Raw genomic sequence first — 22078 nt, 5'->3', positions numbered from 1 at the left:
TGCAAGAAACAGAGGCCCTCAGCCTGGTAGCTCATGAAGTACTGGATTCTGCCAACAACCATATGAGCGTGGAAGCAAATCCTTCCCTAGTAGAGTCCTAGGTGAGAACCCAGCCCTGGCCAACACCTGGATTGCATCTTTGTGAGAGATCTTGAAGCAGCTGAACCATGCTGAGACTCCTGACCCATAGAAACTGTGAGATAATGAATGCATATTGTTTCAAGCTGCCAAATTTGTTGTACTTTGAATGTAGCAAAAGATAACAGCATTAGTGATGGATATCTTGAAAAATATTCTGAAGCTGAGTTTAGGCTCAGCAGGAGAAAGTACAGGGATCAGCTGGTGATGTGTGCGGGGATAAAAGATCAAGGAGGCAGTAATTGTGCCCATGACTTGTCAACCTGGCCTAAGTTACCAGAGGTATTTCTGGGGCAGTTTAGTATCCCTTCCAGGCAATCCAGATCACCAATAGTCTGGGCATGCTGGATGCCACAGCCTGCACTTCATTAGCCAGAATTTTCTTAAACTTCTTTAGCCAATGTAAATCTAGAAGGGACCACACTTGACTGCCACCATTTGTAACCAACTCTAACCAGATTCAGGGCTATTTGATTTTAAATAATCTACATTAAGACATCATCATAAAGGATGATGGACAAAAATAAGATAACTTGAAATAAAGCCTCTGTGTAGATTTAATTAATATTTGAGCCTCATCCAGTTCTCACATGAAGTGAGATGCCTCTTGACTCACAGTTGTTATTTAAAAAGTGTTGAAATCCACACACATGGACTTCTAAGCATGAAGCACGTGAATTGTAAAAAAGGTAGATGTGCCTGACCTAAGGATCTAGGGCACTCTCTAACTTTCTTACCACTTTCCTTTCATGCAATAGATGCAGGAGAGAAACCACACAGGTATCTTTTCGTTAAGAATGTAAAATTTTTAAGAGCATACCCTCTCTAATCAGAAGACAGTAGGTTCCCAGTTACTCAGACAGAGTAAGCTGTTGCTCATTAATAATTATCAACTTGAGAGTTGGTTCAAGCACATTTGCATGCCAAGACTTCTTTTGGTGACTCATCAATGCTTACAGCTCTCGTGCAACTTTTATAAAATGCCTCTGCTACTTCTAGAAACATTTTCAAAGTGAATGTTTCTTACTATAGGATATTTTAAAGTAAAATTTAAACAGAATGCTCACTACTTAGCACGTAATAGGTGTTATAGGTGCAATAACAATTATTGAATAAATGAATGAATAAATTTAAATTAATTTTATGTTAGCAATTGAGTACGTTTAGTGTTCCGGTGTTCACTACTATGATAAGATACGCACACGTGCATGTGCGCGCACACACACACACACATATTTTTCCCCTTTCATGTTCATGTTATTCCTGCAAGCTATTTACTTTCTCCCTTTTTACAAATGAGTAAACAAGATTAAGTAACTTATTTACTTATAGCTGGTAAATGGTGGAGCGGGGATATGAACTGCATTGATTTGAGCCAAAGCCTGTGCTATTTCCATTCTGGCATATTGTCTCCCAAAAATTAACCAAAAAAATATTTTCATAACTCGAATGCTTACACTTATCTGCATCCTTGCTGACACATTAACACAGCTAGTGGGAAATCAACTTTCACTGCCCAGCTCTGATTTTGTATGACTTGGGGCGGAAATACTTCTCTTCTGTCTCACACCAGCCCCTTTGGTACTGACCCCACTTTAAGCCTGCTGGAAGTTCTGTCTTGGAGCATCAGTCCAGAAGGCCTGATGCTCAGCAGCCAAGTCCGCTTTGTACTCTCTGCTTTCACATAAGAGCGCCAAATTACCTAGATTATCCACTGTGGAGATATGCTCCCGGAAGAGAAGACTGAGCAGCTGGACCATTGTCTGGCTAGGTTGGGGCTTAAACTACAATAATCATTGAAAGAAAGCTTGTCCCACATCTACAGAGTTAAAGGGATGAAATAAATTCACTTATTCATTTATTGATTTCTTTATTCAGTGGCTGTCTATTGAGTACCTATTAAACACAAGGAACTGCATTAGGTGCTTTGGAGAATAGAGATGAGTAAAATGGAATGAGTGAGAATGGTGGCCTGGGGTGGGGATGGACAGTGTGTCACTGAAGCCAGTTTTCTTCCCATAAAAAACTGTGAAGAATGGTAGACGAGGAAGTCCTTAAAGACCTTCCATGCCTGATCCATACTCATGCAGGGCACCTTCAGTGGCCCTGCTTCTTGGGATAAGGGTAAGAGAAGATGCTTAACAGCCAAGAGGCAGGATAGTGAAGGATTAGGAGCTGTGTCCCAGTTTGCCACCATCTTGCCATGTGATGTGGAACAATTCCCCTCACCCATCCAGTTTTTAGTTCTTCTGTGTTCTTAGTGATTATCTGCAGTCCTCCTCCCTTCTATCTGGCAGAGAGCCCAAATCTGGGGCCCACTTCTAGTCCTGACGGCCACTGGCCCAGCCTTTGTGTCTACTTCTCCACGTAGGTCTGCGCCAAACACATGGGAATGGCTAAATATTTGCTCTAATGATGATGGTAAGCAGAATGCTGAGGCGTGCTTGTTCCCTTTCAAGTCATGTCAAGTGAAAAAGCACATGATCAGAAAAGTTCAGAGTAGTTTTATGGCATACCTAGAAGTGCTTGGAAATGGCTGAAAAGAGGTGGGGACAGCTTAGCACCTCTAGCTGCCAGGTGCCAGCTGCCAAGCCTAGGGTTTCACATCCGAGCTGGGTTGCCCAAGCTTGGCTGTGGGCCCCTAGGTGGAAGACTGTCTTCATGCCTAGGAGGAGCTGTATACAAACACTGGATCAGTGTCATGGCAGTTGGCAGGAGGGAGCATGGATTCCTCCAAGGAAAGTGCCAATAAGCTGGCACAAATGAGCCTGACCCATAAGAAAGAAAAGCTTTAAAAATCAGAAGGTTCAGAGATTAGGGAAGGGAATTTTAAACCCTGTCCCAGTTTCAGCTTTAGTTCAATTCAACAAATAATTTTTGAGCACCTACTACTATATGTCAGACCTCTTACAGGCTGATGGAATATGTCGTAAACAAAGATCCTTGCCCTTTTGAAGTTCACATTCCACAGGAAGAGATAAATGATAAATAATAAACATAATAAATAAAGATATTTTATGGCATATCAGAAGATGAATGCTTTGAAAATCAAAGAGAGGGTAAGGGGGACATCAGAGTGTGAGGAGCAAGAGGTAGGTTGTAGTATTATCCTTTCTTTACTTTTCTTTACTTCGCTTTTGTAACCAGTGGATACCTCAGAGTAGAGCCAGTCAGGGAGTTTAAGCACTTTTGAGATAAAACTTGGGATGGGACAAGGTGCAATGAGCAAACTTCTGTAGGACATAACAGACTATTTGAAAAAGGTCAATGGGTGAGACCAAGTAGAGGCTTGTCTCTAGAAATGTCCCAAAACACATTTGCTCAGGCTTGGTCCACCACTGCCTTCAAAGCTGGGCCTTATGGAAATTGGAGGAGCCTAGGAGGGTGCGAGAAGCACAATTATCGTATCATGTTTTGGAGACAGACTCCCACATTTTCTTAACTCTCTTCGCTTCTGAGTTAGGGAACCATCTGTAAGGGGTTGTGTGTCTTGTGAGCTTCTGGGAACTAAACCTGGAGCCGTCCATTTGATCTTCTTCATAGGAAAAGAAGAGACAAATGTTTTTAGGCTGATAGTTGCTAAGGCTGGTATTGCAAACACTTGTTTGAAGAGGTAAACATAAAACCAAAATTTGAAAAAGAGCCCTAAGTTGCAAGATTGAACGTATACTTCAAATCTCAGATGCACGGTCCCTGGGGACGCCTCACGGAATTCTACTGAAAGGTTTAGGAAACAAAGATTTTATTTTATTTATTTATTTATTTTTAAAGATTTTATTTATTTATTTGACAGAGAGAGCCAGTGAGAGCGGGAACATAAGCAAGGGGAGTTTGAGAGGGAGAAGCAGGCTTCCCGCTGAGCAGGGAGCCCGACGCGGGGCTCGATCCCAGGACCCTGGGATCGTGACCTGAGGCAAAGGCAGACGCTTAATGGCTGAGCCACCCAGGCATCCCAGAAAACAAAGATTTTAAATAAAATGTTGTTGGTTTTACAGTGGTGGGATGATAGAGACAGGTTTGGGTGGATCCTTACTAAACAGAGCTTCAGGCACAGGAAGGCCAGCATCCTGAAGGCTCCACCTCAGCCTGTCCATGTGCATCAAGGCCCCTGCTAAGGTTCCTCATCCTTCATTGCTGAATGCAGGTGAATGTTGTGTGATGTGGTGCTTGCCCTGTGCGTTGTGAGGAAGAACTGGTTCTCCCAGAAGAAGAAAGATGGGGAGAGCATTAGGGCTGAAGTAGGAGGAGATGGAAGTCCCACAATGGTGGGTGGAAACAAGAACCAGAGAACTACGTCTTGTTCTTGTTAATCTGATCGTATATACATGTGTGTATACGATATATGTGTGCATATTATGTAGTATTTATAAATATATGTTCTATATATCTGAAAATGTAAAAGAGAAGGGTCAAGAGCAGCAACATGGATGAGAAGGTGTGGGAACCTGAAGTGGCCAACAGTGGGTGAACCACAAGTGAGTGGACACTTGTGACCTGCGCTAAGAAGAAAGGGTCTGGCTACTGAGGGCAAAAGCCTTGACTTGGGAGAGACAGTCAGGAAAAGCCAGAGGCCCTTTCTGGGATGGAGCATTCTCTTAGTGAGGAAGCCCAGCAGGCAAGAGTCTTAGAAGGTCACACCCCAGGGTGTCAGGAGACCAGCGAGCAAGCAGAATAGGCTTCTGCTCGAACCACACCCAGTGTTACCCTAGGAGAGTTTTCACACCATGTGAACAGATGGGAAAGAATCGGGCCCCTCAACCCGACTACCACAAGAGACTGGGAATTTAAGTAAAAGGAAGGGGTGACTAGTTACCAGGCCTTAGAGCTTATCTACTTGAGCTTGAGAAGCTTGTTCTAAGCACATGCCTGCTCTGAGGTTTGCTTAATGGGCACTTACGGTTAGCTTTTTAATAGGGTTCTTTATTTCTGATTTATAAAAAGGGGAAATTCTTGGTCATGAGTGATCAGGGATTCAAATAGCAGGTACCAAACTCCATCTCAGGGCTTCTAAATGACAGGGTGTCACTCTGAGGGGATTGGCCGTTGATTAAAATTCTGGCCACAGTCTCCCGCAGTAGGAGTGTAGCAGCTGGGAGGAATTCTCCCAACATCGGGAGATGGAGTGGTCGCTGGGCAGGTAATTTTATGGACAGCGACATGCTTTGGCTTATGGCATAGAGTGGAGAATTTGGAGGAGTCAGACCAACTTGGCCGCACATCCTGACTCTCTCATTCCCTTGTGCTTTTTGCATCCGCTCTATGTTTTCTTGTTCAAAATATTTCAAATAACACTGAGGAGTAGAAAGTTAAAGTTCTTCCTACACACCTGCTCCCAAGGGGGAAACTCTTAAAATTTGGTATTTACCTTTTTCTATGTCAATGCCAATAACTGTGGCTCCAGCTGTCATTATGGATTATGCAGATGCATGGTTTTGAGCTTTTTATACTCAGGTGGACTTACACTGTAAAGACTGTCTGAAACTCTTGCTTACTGTACATATGTATATCCTTCCGTGCCCACACATAAAGAAATGTCTCCTTTTAAAAGCTCTGTTATGTTCCATACTGAGTACGGATCAAAATATGTTTGATAAGCTCTATTAATGGATATTTTAACATTTCATTTTTTTTGGCTGTGAAAAAGCAGGCTGCAAAAAATATCCTTTTATATGTCTACATATGTGTACACCCACTGAATATTTCTATAAGGTACATTCCTAGAAGTGGAATTGCTGTGTTGAGGAGTATACACACTTAGAATGATGATTATATTGCCAAATTTCTCTAAGAGAAAATTGAACTAAATTGTATTTCCACTAATAAAGAATGAGTGGCCTTTGTCACACACTTTCACCTGTATTTTTATTGCAATTGTTGGCATCATGTGATGGCTATATAGCTCAGAACTTAGTGCTCAGTGGACGTGAGCACCATTTGTGCTCCTCACCATCGTCACCAGAGCTTCCTGTAACGCCAGCTCACGGTAGCACAGCTGCGGAGCCACAACAACCCAGAACATTCTACCTCAGTGGTAACAGTTACGTTCAAAGCCTGAGGCTATGATTGTTCACGTGACAGCTGCCGTTGCAGAATTCTGCACTCTCATTTTATGCCAGGGAAAATGTGGGTAATGTATTTTTCTTCCTTATTTACTTTCAAGCCTGATAACTATCATGGAAATTTTTTATTTTCTGTTTGACCACCAGGCCAAGATGCTTTTTATAAGACTTAGCATTCACATTTGCTTTTTTCTTGAATAACACTGAAGGCAAATGATCGGAGGCAAGAGTTTAACTCAGATCTCTCGGAGTTTTCCTCAGGGATGGGGTAAGGACTGAAGGAAAGGTTGAGTGTCCTTCCAGCCCCAATCCCCAGTGGTCAAAGAAGCCCAGAGTGACTTTCTCCTATCCCTGGTGATTAAAACGAGGTTAACTGGACCCCTCCCATCTCCAGTAAATAAAGTGTAGCCCAGTGTCCCTCCCCATAACAGATTCTTCTTCAATGAATGCAGTATTCCTTTATCTGTTATATATTGGTTTGCAATTAGGATTTAATATTTCTGAAAATCGAAAGATTTAAATTTTTTGAAAATGATTGGTGGATCAAAGAAAAGAAGACTGCTTCCAGCTTTGCTCCCTGATTTGGCTCTAGTCCTGTCTTAGGTCTGGTCCAACATGACGTTGGGAGCTTCCATCCCACAGGCCAGTGGACTTTGGAAATAGTGGCTCATGATCTCCTGTAACTGGCTGTCACCCTGCCCCCTCCACACCACCACTCCTCAGTGTCGCTCTCACAGTTACTCCGGTGGAAGCCAGTTGGCCTGTTCCTCGCTGTCTGGAGGGTCCTCCCTCTCTGCCCAGCATCTCACTTGTTCATCTAGCCTCCCCCTTTCCTCCCAGCATGTCATGTAAGGGGGTGACAAACTGAAATCCTGCCTCAGCAGTCCCTCTTCCCCTCTTCAGGTCGCAGTCTGTGTCCCCTTGGCTCTGTGGGTCTCCCTGAGCCTGAACTAGTCCAACCTGTTGCCTCTATATCCAGCTCACCTGTCCAACCTGATTGACATTGGAGAGTTTTATTCCCTCTTCATTCAGACATGACAAGGTTGTCATTTTTACTGAGGTATGGAGGAAAACCACGAAAGTAGAAAAATGAATGAACTTCTGGAGAACACATTTCAGGTCTAGACTTTAATCCAGCCAGAGAATGATTTGGCTAGCATGGCTTAAAAGTATTCATAGACAGTTAGTTTGTAGACTCTTTCCCCCCACCTCATTCTTGTTTCAAATATTAGCAGCATAAATTCAGAAAGGACCCAGTAGTATACACATATCAAGAAGTGAGAAGTCTGGGATGTTATGGTGGGTCACCAATAATTGCATTGAGAGTTCCAGATTCTTAAAGTCAATGGGAAGGTTTTTTGTTTTTGTTTTTTGTTTGTTTCATTTGTTTGGTAAACTTTTGAGTGTGGAACAGACTACTTACCAGTCACTTTGTTTTAAAATAATACTCAGTTTGTTAAGTTTATAAAATTAAAAACAGACTTTCTCCTTAGGTTTTTGAGTTCGGCTTACAAATCTTGTTGTTCTATTTGTAAATTTGGTAAGAACAAACACTTTCACTTTTTCTTTGATGTTTGAAAATCTCGAATTATGCAAATTAAACTGCCTTACACAATTAGTCCCATATAGTTCAATTAATTAAATTATCTTAAACATTTTAAACTCACATATACATTTATTATATTTGGCCTTATTTTTGAGATCTCTGAAAGTCTACACTAATAAGCAGGAATTTTCCAAGAGTTTGAATAGCTCTGGCAAATCTAATTCACCCAAATTCTCTTAAATGTTCAATACTATTTATAACTTTTGTTTAGACTTAAAATCACAAGCCTAAATTATCAGAAACCTTTTAAAAATTACATGTTAAGTTACAGCATAGAAAGTATTCCTAAACCAAATGATTTGTTTTATCATTTCTCATTTAATTCTAAACTTTCCTAGAGCATTTTTAAAAATTTCATCAGGCTAAAGTTACCAATGCTTTTGTTAATTTGCATAAATTTAGAGCAGGAAGGATTTGGGGGCTACATGTGTCCAGGATGTTTCTATTGGAGTTGAACAAGTAGGACCCTTTTCCTAGCTGATGCACCGACAGGAGACTCCCAAGTTCATACCCCCTTACCTGCACTGGTTTCATAACCAGCATTCCCTGGATTCAAATTATATTCTTGCTAGTTTACTCATAACCTCTTTCAACTTTTATCGCCTAATTTAAATAGATGCTTTCTACATTCTTACCCAGATTGCATAAATTTCCTTGACCACCAAATTGATTTCTGCATTCTTTCATATTGAACTTACCTTGAATTCCTTTCATGCTTTTGTCTGACTCTCTGGCCACAGTAGGTCAATGACACTTAGCATGGCTGGTAAGACCTGGCATCTGTCCATATCTCTGTTTCTTTGATGCCTGACTTCCCCAGTAGACTCTGAGGACCAGGAGGGCTGTTTTGTTTATCACTGACACCCAACCCAGTGCTTGCTGGTAGTAACTTCTTGATAAGTCAACAGTTTAATACATGGATGAGCTCAAGAAAGAATGATTGGATTAATGAATAAGCTTCCTGGGTGAAAAATCAAGAACACTAACATGGGTCAGACCCAGGGTCATAGGATTACATTCTCAAACAAAAAGGGGGCGAGGTGAACCGTAGTCTCTCAATGTCTCAAATGTCTCAAGGTGGTTGGGACACATGTTCTGAGAGAGGGAAAAGGAACACCAGCAGGATTTTGTGTGATTACTATTTACTGGGCTCTGTGCACAGTCTCTACACTGATTAGCTCCCTTTTTATGACAGTTTTCTTAAGGTACGTATATAGATTAAAGCAACTTCTGAAAGGCTAGGAAATTTGTCCCTGGTCTCATCGCTGGTAAAGGAAAGAGGAGAGACTCAGATTAAGGTGTGCCTGACTCTGTTCTTTGCATTATACCGTAATACCTAAATCTTGGAATTCATTTATTCCTTCAACAAGCATTTAATATTTGTTCTATGTTAGGCCAGTGCTAGGCACTGAGGTACTAAGATGAATTAGCTATACTTACTTACCTTCTTAAGAACTCACTGATTTTAGGGAAGACAAATATAGAAATAATGAATAACTATGTCATCACTAATTCACTCATTTATTTATTCAAAATATAATTATCCAACATCTGGTAATAGGTCAGGTACTGGAGATGCAATGGGAAACCAAACAGACATGCCATCTCCCCTCATGGAGATTACAGTCTAGTGGAGGAGAGTGCTTCATGGAAGTGACTATAAAATGACAATCATAAAAGGGCTCTGAAGTAGGAGTTTATGAGGTTTCATGCTCTTGGTGGGGGGGGGGGGGTGGGGGGGGGATTTGCCCTAGTCAGGAATGTCAGGAAAGAGGAAGTGATACCTGAGGTAACCAGGTGAAGAGTTGAGTGAAGAGGTTCCAGGCAGAGATTGCTATAAACACTAATATCTATGGAAGGAGCGAATATGACAAATTCAAGACACTGAGACAAGCCAGTTTGCCTAGAGTGGAGCAAGCCTGGTAAGGCTGAATTGGTCGGTGGTGACTGGACTGTGAAGGCCTCAGTGTCTATTTTTTTTTTTTTTTAGAGAGAGAGAGTGTGTGAACAGGAGCAGGGCATGGGGGTGGGGTACAGAGAGAGAGAGAGAGAGAGAGACAATTTCCAGCAGGCTCGCCCTGCCCCAGCACAGAGCCTGATGTGGGGCACCATCTCACAGCCTGAGATCATGAGCTGAGCCAAAATCAAGAGTCAGATGCTTAACCTACTGAGCCACCCAGGTGCCCCCAGTATCTTTCTCCTCAGAGTGACAGGAAGCTGTTGCAGCCATTTAAGCAGAAGGATGACAAGATGCATCTGTGTTTTGAAAAAAATTACTTCATAAGTAGTATTAAAAGCAGCTGGGGTAACCTGGGTGGCTCAGTTGGCTAAGCATCTGCCTTCAGTTCAGGTCATGATCCCAAAGTCCTGGGATTGAGACCCAAGTCAGGCTCCCTGCTCAGTAGGGAGTCTGCTTCTCCCTCTCCCTCTGCCCCTCCCCCCTGCTCCTGTGCTCTCACTGTCTCTCTCAAATAAATAAATAAATAAAATCTTAAAAAAAAAGCATATGGGTAATAGGGGGGAGGTAAGAATGAGAGTATAGGAAGAGCTGTGAGGAGACAGGAAATGAGGTTAGCCTCAATCAGGATGGTGGTGGTGGTAGTGATGCAGATGACAAGTAGGCAGACTCAAGAGATGGTTAAGACAGTGCTGTTAACAGCACCTGGTGATTGGATATAGAGCACGAATGAAAGGGAGATGCAAATGATAATTCCAGTTTCTGGCCTGAGTAGTTGGAGGAGAGGTGGCATCACTCCCTGAAGTACAGATTGTTGAACAAGGACCAGGTGTGAGGAGGAAAGATCATGAGTTTACCTTTGGACCTGTAGAGTTTGTGGTGGTTGGAGATATTCCAGCAGATGTATCAAGTAGGCAATGGATGAATATTCTGGATCCCAGAGAAGAAGTCTCCATTGGTGGTATAATGTAGAAAGTACAATAACCTAGCTATGTACAGGTGCTATGGGGGGAAATTTTGCTAGTAGAGGACGTCATGCATACCCAATATACAGAAAAGGGGATTTTCATCTTTTCTAAGAATATTACCATATAATAATACAATATTTTCCAACTTATCAGCCCTTTCAGATCAATTGTATAATTTGAACGTCATGACACCTCACCAAGAATTACTATCTACGTTTCACAGTTAAGAAAATTGGTGCTCAAGCTCTCAAGTTTGATAGAACATGCCTGGATATAGTCTATTCTTCACCTCCTCATTTTCTTCCTTCCTCTCATTTCTCTGTCCTGCCCAAATGGCTGTAAAGATTAAAACTTAATCAGAATAAATATGTTGCAATGCTACTGCTAGCCAAAGAATGCCAGGTGATAAAAGAGTGTGTTTGCCTCTATGTGTGGAACTGATGAGCTCTCTTAATATTGGGATGGCTGCTCTGTGCTATGAAGACTTTTTCCCCCAGGGATAGCATCATACCACAAGGAGACAGTACAGGGCAGACATCGCTTAGGTTTATTACTCCCCGGTTTTTCTAAGAGTTTGCATTATTTTTCCCTACTGTCTGAGTTTCAGAATCTCTGAAATTGCTTGTTCTCACCCTCTGTTGAATTTTCTGGTCCAGCCAAACCCAGAAAATGGCATATGATCATACAAAAGCTTTGCGATGAATATAAGAATGTGGGGTGGGAGTGTACGCCTTTATTTTTTTAGAGAATCTTTGCCAGTCTCTGAGAAGCTGATAGCTCTCAAGTCATACTTTTTTGTTTTTTTTTTTAAGAGTAGTTTCTATTTATAAAGTCTCACAAGGAAGTATAGAAACCAACAAGAAGCTAGTCTCTTCTCCTTATCCAGAAGCAAAAGAATCATAGCCATGGCCGACGCACCATATCCTCTTATCAGTAATCTTCTCTATAGCATCTTTATTGTAAAACTAGGTTGTTACTGCTCACACAGGTAAATGGACGTCCCTGGTCCCCAGAGGTTGTTAATACCAGAGTTGAAACACCGTTTCATGACTCATGACTGAGCCCACCTTGCCATACGGATAGAGGCAGAACGTTATGTGGCAACCTGGAGGGTTGTTTTGCCATTTTACTCTTGTCTTCAGAGAAGATCTCATTGCTATTGTTCCTTATGTATTAGGATCTATGTAGTGTTATTACTGTTTGTATTAAGATATCTAGAGGAGGGTGCCTGGGTGGCACAGCGGTTAAGCGTCTGCCTTCAGCTCAGGGCGTGATCCCTGCGTTCTGGGATCGAGTCCCACATCAGGCTCCTCCGTTATGAGCCTGCTTCTTCCTCTCCCACTCCCCCTGCTTGTGTTCCCTCTCTCGCTGGCTGTCTCTATCTCTGTCAAATAAATAAATAAAATCTTTAAAAAAAAAAAAAGATATCGGAGGAGATTACGTCACATCCCTCAGGAGCCCGTGTTCGTATTTAACCTTCCTCATGTCCAGGAAAGTCCTTATAGCCCATGAATTGGCAATATCCCTTTCTACTCCTTAAGGTAAAAGAAAACAGTCTTCTGGAAGTTAACCTAGAAACCGGTAAAGTACATTGTTAATGTAAAGCAGCTAAGTCTTATTTTCCCCATGTAATGATCTCTATAACCATTCATAATCTGGTCAGTTTTTTCAAAGCCCACTAGAAAACAAACAGTGCGCTTTTGTCATATATTTGTATCTGTGTCTGTATTTAAGTCTGTGTCCATCTCCATGTTTGTCTGTACAGTTATATAAAAGGATTTCTAGAAGGATGTATCCAACATACTGACAGCCACTGTTGCTGGCAGGTGGAATTATAAATATTTTATTGTTTTCTGTATTTTATCATTTTTCCACAATGTAACAGTATTAGCTATAAAAGAAAAAAATATTTTTTAATCTCTTTTTTCAATCCAACAATGTAGGGTATTAAGATGAATTTCAGGCTCACCTGAGAGATTATGGGAGCAATAGTAGTCGTATTTGAAACAATCTTGTTTAGCTAGAGAAGCGGGTAAAAACTAACATGTAAGATAAAAACAAGTACAAAATAATGCAGCACTACCCATCGCTGGTAGTAAGGAGGGCACATATTGCATGGTGCACTGGGTGTTATACGCAAGTAATGAATCATGGAACTTTACATCGGAAACCAGGAATGTACTGTATGGTGACTAACATAATATAATAAAAAAATATTATTATAATAAAAAATAAAATAAAATAATTGAAATCAGGAAAAAAATAATGCAGCACTGACTTAGTAATCTATCTTCTGAAATAGTAGAATCAAGAGGAAGCTGCTAGGGAAGCTTCTTAAAGGGGATCGATTTTCAGATGTGTGTTCAAGTGTGTGACTGGTGTGATGGTAAAAGTGGAAGAAAGTCTGTGAGGCGACCAAGCAAAGGGTCAATAGTGAGACCCAGTACATGTGGTTACAGAACAGCAAGTTGATTGGCTTTGGGGAGAAGCTGAGCTGAGGATATGCACTGAGCGTATGTGCATATTTACTCTTTAGAGATGTATCCACGTGGATGTTCAGTCACAAACACAAGTATTATATATTAATGGCTATGATTCTTATGGTTACAAATGGCTGATTGAGGCAGTCCCAATGGGGTGAATATTGCCTGCCTGTAAAAGGTGTAGGTACTCCATTTTCTCTATATGGAAAACTCACCAGTGAAAATGACCCATGAAAATGGGCTAGGTCTGAAGTTAGACAATACTGCTCTCCTAGGGCCTGCAGCAAGGCTCATTTTACCAAGTGGCCAATGTATGAGGTGGAGGAAGCAAGTGATATTGCCACAGTTCTTGTGTTCTTATCAAAGTTCTTATCACAGTTTTTATGTTCATATCAGAACATAGGATACCAGTGATATTGCCAATGTTCTTATGATGTTTAATCAAGAAGAAACTGGATTCTCCCACCCCTTCAAGGCACCAAGATTCCACTGACCTTAACCAAACCAGCATAAAAAGGTTCCCACCTGCCTTTGGAAATGTATAGAAAAGTCTATTAATGGCTTCCCACTGGAACCCACTATTTCTCATGGCACTTATAAAGTACCTTTTAGTATAGGGGTTCAACCCCCCCACACTCCCCCCAAAAAACAACCAACAAACAATGACAAAACCTAGGTATATACATACCGACAGTATTGTAAGGTTGTTGTGAGGTAGGTGCACAATATTTATGGGAGTCAGAATAAGCCACTTAGAGTTTGCTCGTTCTAAAGAAAGGAAACAAGAATTACTGGAAATCTACATGAGAATATTTATTAAATTGATCTGACGGTGGTGAGCCACAAGGGTTAGAGCCCTTGTGGTATAGATGGTAAGCTACAAGGGACTGGTTCATGTCAGTGTTTTCAATATTTTTAAAATACAAAAAAATGCTAAATATATATTAACATATTAAATATTAATATAAATTATGTATATTTAACAGACATATGTTATATTTCAGGGGATATAATCAGAACAAACAGAACAAAAGAGTTATAAAAACTGTATATGTTCATTGAAAATGTACGTACAGGTGATTGACAGAAATGCTAGTGTATTTGTAATTTCTTGTACTTCAGCCATAATTAAAGAAAAAGTTATGAGTGAAATAGTGATTCCCCAAATTAAAATGCCTCTGTGCTCACTTTGAACAAGCACTCTCTGTATTTTTATGAGCCTTCTATTGCACCTAACAATTACATATTCTGAAAGAGTTTTGCTTCCAGGATGGTAGAGTAAATTTCTAATCTAACACCCTGACACCCTGACAGATAACAGCTATAAAGTCTGAATAACAACAAAAAGTCTCTTTGAGGGCTCTGGAAAGTGTCAAAACTTGGAAGAAGCCAAAAGGGAGCCAAAACTTGGAAGAAGTGACTGCCAGTGACCAGCATCAGTTTTACCCTAAGGGTGATAATGGTGTGGGCAGGAAGGGTTAAAACTTCAGTTGAAGCCTTGTGTCTCTCTGGCAAGAGGAGTTTGAGGAAGGATCCTTGAGCAACTAGGACTGCTGGAAAGTGATGGAGGGAAACTCCAGAAATGACAGAACCAGGGAAGGGAATGTCAGATTCTGCGTATAAAGCGCCCACGACTCTGACAGACAGGTGGCCCACACATGCAGAGCCACCACCAGGGCAGGAAAGTTTGAGTTTTACATTTTGAGTCTAACCAAGTTAATTGCTTTCTAAAGAAAAAAAAAAAAGAGAGAGAGAGAGAGAATATTCTTTGGAGGGACATAACAGAATTGAGTCTTCACAACATAGTATTAACATGTCAAAGACCCAGTCGAAAGTTACTTGATGTATGAATAACGAGGCAAATATGACCCATTCCTAAGGGAAATAACAATCAACAGATGCCATCTCCAAGAAAATGTAGACATTAGAATTGTCAGAAAAGAACATTAAAATAGCAATTATAACTGTGCTTAATCAGGTAAAAGAAAATATGCTTGTAACAAATGAAAAAATAGATAATCTCAGAAGACAAGTAGAAAACCTTGATATGCTTTTTTTAAACGTGATGGGAAAAGTCGTACGTAACCCTGCATGTGCCATGATGGCGTGTCAGGCCTGTGACTGCCATCTGTCATGGAATTCCTAAGTGACGAGAAATGAGAACCGCTGTAATAAAGAATAAGGACCTACTGAGCTTTGTTGTTGTCTGTTGGTTGGTTTGATTTTAGGAGATTGTCACATGCAGAGCTGTGACTTTAAAAAAATCTTATTAAAAGGTGTGTAGATGATTGAAGAGGAAATAGACTACAGGTGGACTATGAAAAAAAAGGCAAGAAATATTTATAGGAAACATAACAAAATGTTACATAGTTATTGTATCCAGGGTCATTGTATAAAGTACCAAAATTGATAAGAAATATAAGATATCAAAGAATAGCAGACAAAAGACATAGACTTACAATTCCTAAATGAAAAAAACCATAATTTAGTAAACAAACATAACAAAAAAGCCAGTTTCATTATCATTCAAGGAAATTCAAACTGAAATAGTGATATCACTTTTGCTAATTAAATTAGCAAAATTTTGATGATAATACTTAGTTTTAATTGAGGGCATAGGAAAACTGCATATTCATATATTATATACAAAAGTGTATATAAGACAGTTCAACTGGTTTGGAAAGTAATTGACAGTATTGTGTCAAAAACTCTAAGAGTCTTCATATCATTTAAACCCAGTAATACTAGTTTTGCATATATAGGCAATAATCTCAAACATTTAAAAGCTACATAAATGAAGTTGTTCATCCATCACCAAGTAACTTACAATAGCAAAACAAACAAACAAACAAACAAACAACACCAATGGAAAAAACCAAGGTAGTGCTGAGAACAAAATCCAACAATAAATTGTTAAGTAAATTAGGATACATTCATTGGATGGGAAGTTGTGCAATCATTAAAATCTTATGGCTATGAAGACTATATGCAAAATTGAAAGATATGAGTGAAGGAACCAGTCAATAAGATATATAATATAATTCTCTAAAAAATGCATTTGAAAAATGAACCAAATTAAGATTGTAATTATGTGAAAGTAGTGGTGTTTCTCGGTTATGACTGATTTTCCCCTCTAGTTTTAAACCACCTATTGTGCTTAAAATTATAACTTTTAAAACAGTCTAGGCAAAGATTTCTGAAGCTTGGGAATAGAGTGGGAATAATGAGAAAGGTACGGACTGAAAGGTGAGGAGGTCAGATGGAGAGCATTTGGACCTTGATTAGGTGTGGGTGGTGGGAGAGGGCCGTGCCAAAGGTATTTATTTCTAGATTTCAATCCTGGGTGATCAGGAGGAGCCAATTCCAGAATCAAACATAGGGAACACTGGAGGTCAGCAAGCGTAGAAGGGAGGAAATGGATCCTGTCTTGGGCACGTTCAGCCTGAAGGACCAGTTGCACTTCTCAATCCAGCAGACCAGGAAATAGGAGAAATCAAAGAGACAAGGCATGGTGTTTATCCCATGGAAGTGAACTGCTGAATTCTTGAAATGGGATAAGGTCACCAAAGAAGAATGGGGAGAAAGAGGCTGAGGATAGAACTGAATTTAAGGGTAAGAATAACAACAAGGAGGGACAGTGGAGCAAGAAGAAGATTCACCAAAACTTAGACTTAAAGAACTGGGTCCAAGTTCCATCTTCCTCGTTTAGGCAAGTGCGGTCACTGCTCACATTGGTAGTCCCTAATGAGCCATGCTTTCCTTCCCCTTGGACAGGGTCTGGGTCTGTGACTTGCTCTCTAACCCATAGAATATGACAGAAGTGATACTCTGCCAGTCCTGGTTTTAAGACTTCAGAAGAATTTTGTTCTTTGGGGAGCGCTGGGCCACCATGTAAGAAATCCAATAATCTGCTGAAGAACCCATATATATAGAGAGAGGGAGAGAGGCCCTGAGACTGTGTGGGGAGGGAGAGGGACAGCCTTCTCAGCATCCCAACTGAGCCCAGGCTTTTAGCTGTCCCCAGCCAGGTGCTAGATGTGTGAGTGAGCCATCTAAGACCTTCCAGCCCCAGTCACCATCTGATGCAGCTTCATGAGAAATCCCAAGTGAGGCCAAAAAAGGAACAGTCCAGCTGAGCCTCATTCTATCCACACAGTCATTTGAAATAATAAATTGGTTGTTGTTTTAAACCACTAAGCTTAAAGTGATTTGTTAGGCAGCACTAGGTAACTGAAACCACAAGTTAATCAAGGAACTTACGCTACGCACAGCTTTTGTGCATGCAGAAGTGATAATCGGTTTACCATAATGGTCAAATGAGATCATGTGCTCAGTGATTCTGATTTTTTTCTATAAAAGCACCCCTGGTGGCAGAGGACAGTGAATGACCTACCTCTGGGTCTGGAGAGTGTGTCTATTTCTTGAAAGGTTTGTGGTTTCATAGTAAACATAGCCAGTTTTGCATTCTCTATAAAGTGGCCCCATTATTATTTTCAAATATATTTTCTCTGGTTCCATATATCCTGGTTTTCCTATGTCTTCACATCCTTCTACTGCATCATGGTGAATTTTGGGGGACATAATACCAGTTGGAAGATGTAGGTAAATGTAATCTATGAATGTGCAGCAAAGGAGAACTGCTGGTAAGGAGACAGATGAGGAGTAGTCAAGAGAGGCAGAGGACAACCAAGAAATTCTCAGGTCTTGGAAAAGGATATAAGAGAGAGGGCTGATAAAATAAGAGACAAGATTCAACAAGAGTCAGGAGGCTTAGGGATGGCTAATACAAATAGAATTGGCCTGAGAATGAAAGAATCATCTCTGTAATGGGAGGGAAGGAGCAGAAAGCAGGAGAAGAAACAGAGACATTTAGAAGTGGAAGGGAGAGGGGGGAAGTTCACATTACGCATCTTCAGCCCTTTGGACACCAGGTCGCCTGCAGAGAAGGGAAACGTGGAGGCCTGAAAAATGGGAAAGATTTAATATATTGGAGAAATAGCAGAGAGAATCAGCTGGAGGCCAGTAAAAATCCATGCAGCAGTGAGGGTCTGGCCAGGGTAGAGAACATGAATTTATAGTGGCATTAATCATTGACCTCATTGAATAACTTTATATTGAGAAAGAGAGAGACAGAGACCCAGAGAGAAAGTACACAGAGAGAGACAACAAGATAAATGGGGGGTTTCCAACAGTGGGGAATAAAAATTCAGTTAAGTCAGGAGGAAGTGTCAGAGAAGGGATGCTTGTGCTGTCAGAGCATGGTTCATCAGGTGGAATGTGATCAAGGCTGAAAGTGTGTCGGTGGACAAGGGGCACGCGGTGGGGTTGGGACATGATGGACATGAAGAACACTCTCAGTTGGAGTGAGGGAGGAGGAAATGTTACATGTCATCAAAGACATTTCACATTTACAGATCTTAAAGTTTGAATAATTGCCAGTAAGGATGTGTTGCAAAGTGTAATTGTAATTCTGAATGACTGAAGCGGTGTAAAGATTACAGTGAGTGGTTTGAGGAAGTCAAGACTAGTGGGTTTGAAGTGTCTTATGAATGGCATGATGGTCAGTTTTACGTGTGAACTTGGCTTGGCTATAGTCCCCAGTTACTCCAGCAAACACTAATTTAGTGGTAGTGTGAAGGTGTTATGTAGTTGTGAGTAAATTCCATAATCAGTTAACTTGAAATGAGTGAGACTATTGTAGATAACCTGAGTGGGCCTGACTCAATCAGTTGAAAGGCCTTGAGAGCAGAGCTGAGGTTCCCCCGAAGAAGAGGATATTAGTCTACCCATGGACAGCAGCTTCAGCCAGTACCTGAGAGCTCCAACCTGCCCTTCCTGATGGCCCGCTGTATGGATTTTTGGGCTTGCCTCACCAGTCCCCACAGTAAAGCAGTCCCTTCCAATAAATCTCTTAATACGTTATTTCCTGGTGGTTCTGTTCCTCTGATTGAATGCAGATGGTAAGGGATGAGCTCGGGAGAAAGAGTGTCGGCTTCTCCCTTGTCCTGCTCATGTGATTTTGGTCCTTCTTTGCAATATATAGGTAAAAAGATGGATGTAATTCAGGTTTGAGATGGAAGGAATAAAGAATGGATGGATGGATGGGACAGACGGATAGACGGATAGATGGACTAACGGACGGTTGGGTAAAAGAGTGAGTGTATGGGTGAATCAGTAAATGGTCCCATGTATCTTGCCTCTAAAATAGGAAGACAAAATTGCTATTTACTAACCTCGTGGAGGCGAGATAAATGCCAGGGGTACTTTTAAAATCTAGACTTATTGGTAAATATAAAACATTTGTTTTGCATTTTAATCATTAACTCAAAGTGTTAAGAACTACAGAAAACATTTTCAGTTGGGGTTCTTTTAAGTCACCTAAAAAGCTGTTCCATGCATTCCCCCTCCCAGTATCAAGCAGGATGTGAAGAACTGTCCCACTGGAAATGTTGGTCTTTTGTTTAGTAGATAAGAGAAGGTAGATTTGATTCAGGACTTGAGATGGGACAAAATAAACAAAAAAAAAATTTTTTTTCCCCTTATCTCTTTCCTTCTTGCACACTGGAGAGTGAAATAGAACTTCATTTTGTTAGGGACACCTGGGTGGCTCAGTTGGTTAAGAGGCTGCCTTTGCTTCCTCTCCCACTCCCCTTGCTTTGTTCCCTCTCTCGCTGGCTGTCTCTATCTCTGTCAAATAAATAAATAAAATCTTTAAAAAAAAAAAAAAAAAGAGGCTGCCTTTGGCTTAGCTCATGATCCCAAGGGTCCTGGGATCGAGCCCTGCCTCAGGCTGCCTGCTCAGCAGGATGACTGCTTCTCCCTCTGCCTGCAGCTCCCTCTGCTTGAGCTTGCTCTCTCTGAAAGTAAATAAATAAAATCCTTTTTTTTTTTTTAAAGAACTTCATTTTGTTTAACAAATGTTTCCTGAGTGGCTCCTGGGGGCAGGTGAGCCTGAGGGGCAAGATAGAAGGACTTGAAATACCTCACAGAGGAGGGGGAAATTTCTCTGCGGCATTCTACCAACCAAATCTCAGTTTGAGCCTTGCTTTTAGGAAAGTTAAAGAAGCTTTTAAATTTCTGGTTCAAAACTGTGCACCACCTCCCTGGAATGGGAACTATGTCGCCTCCATGAGCGCTTGTCTTATGGTGACAGGTATGGCAGGCCAGAGGAAGCAAATAAATATGAGAACGATGATCCGCCTTTGTGTGTCGGCTCCCTGCCCAGAGGCTTATGCCCTCGTGGGACACCGTCTGTGACCACACAGGAGAGCTGTCCTATATGGAGATAGGAGGGACTGCTGCTCTAGCCTGGGATCCGCCCACTGCTGCCCTGCTGATGTTTCTGGGCATGGCTGGCTACGTGCAGGATCACATGGCAGAAGCCTCTGTGCCTGCGAGCTCAGCAGCCCCCTCGGAGAGAGATTATCCAGAGGCAAGAACTGACTCAGGAACGGAGGCTTAGGCATCAGACCAGGGCAGTGACTGTAAGGGCCGTGTATTTTTTGTGCAGTGCTGGATTCTAAGTAGAGAGAATGGTTGATAAGAACTGGAAGATCTGTTCTGCTAAAACTGTAATTGGATATCGAAAAGTGTGGCTTCAGTGAGTGTCACTGAAATGAGAGGAGAGAATTCTACCTCATTTTGTCATAAACCACCCAACAGCCGAGACATTGTGTAGGGCTGGGTGCTGGTGGCGGTGCAGTGAATGGCAGCCGCAGATCCGGTGGGGTCCCTGCTCTGAGCAGAGCATGTGCAACGCCGCAGGAGGGGGCTCAGTGGTGACCACACAGCGCACATTCCTGGGGACTCCCCCGAGCTCTTGGGGGCTCTTTGCAGGGGAGTAGAAAAGAGCCTCTGGCGCTTGAAGTATCGCTGTTACTGTGACCCCAGCTGTATCCCTGGGCAGGCTGGGTCCGGGGAACGTCGGGCCACATGAGGACTCAGAGGACCCCCACTTGTATCTGGTGATGGATCCTCCTGCCAGATACAGCTTGGAGTGCCAGCCAAGGATCTGAAGTGCGTCATGGTCCCCCATGACTCGTTTGTTCACACGTCTTGTTAATCGTATCCTGTTTATTTGTAGGTATGGCTCAGTTCAATGCCCGCCTGCCCTGTATCTGCTTCTGAGTGTAAGCTTGCCTTTTGACCAAGGAAGTGGAGTCTTGGCCACTGCCACTTGCTTCTGCTGTGGGTTGACTATATTCTGATGACCTTAAGTGTCCCTCTAGGTATTGCCTTTTCTATTCCAAGCAAGGGCCCCTGGCCTGCTGCTGAATGGGCAGCAGGGAACTGGGCTGGGCTGGGTCAGGAGGTGGTGTATGGCTCTGTCAGTTGGTAATGGCCACTGACCAAATTGCACAGTCTTTTTCAGAAGTTCTTGAAATTCTATGTGCATAGCAGTGGAGTTATTCCCTCTCGGTTGGATCCTAAACTCCTTTATTTTTAACTGTGAGAGGGGCTGTGTACCACCTGGGGGCTTCTCCTGATGCACAGTGAAAATATAATGTTTTGTTCACACCTTCCTCAGAGGAAAGGACCTGAACAGCTTATGAATACTAGGAAACACGCATTTGATTTCTGCTTTCAATAATTTTTTAAACGCATATATTCCTGGATGTGTGTCATTAGATAGAAGTGGTGGGAGCAATAAAACTTGGAATTGCATAATGAGAGAGGTCAGTTTCTTATTTATTATATTTATGATAACAGAGCTCGTTGGGTATCACTCTGCTCCGTGAAAGCTGGTAAATCAATAATGCTTTTACAACCTGGATAATAATAAACCTTGCATTAAATGGGCCATGCCAACATGTGAGTGGGGAGGGAGGAAAGAAGAGATGCTGTCACCATGCGTGGGGGGGACTCAG

Source organism: Ursus americanus, chromosome 26 (assembly GCF_024610735.1).
Source record: "Ursus americanus isolate L20-20 chromosome 26, mUrsAme1.1.p, whole genome shotgun sequence".
Classification (NCBI taxonomy): Eukaryota; Metazoa; Chordata; class Mammalia; order Carnivora; family Ursidae; genus Ursus; species Ursus americanus.
Note: the sequence above shows the minus strand (reverse complement) of the source record.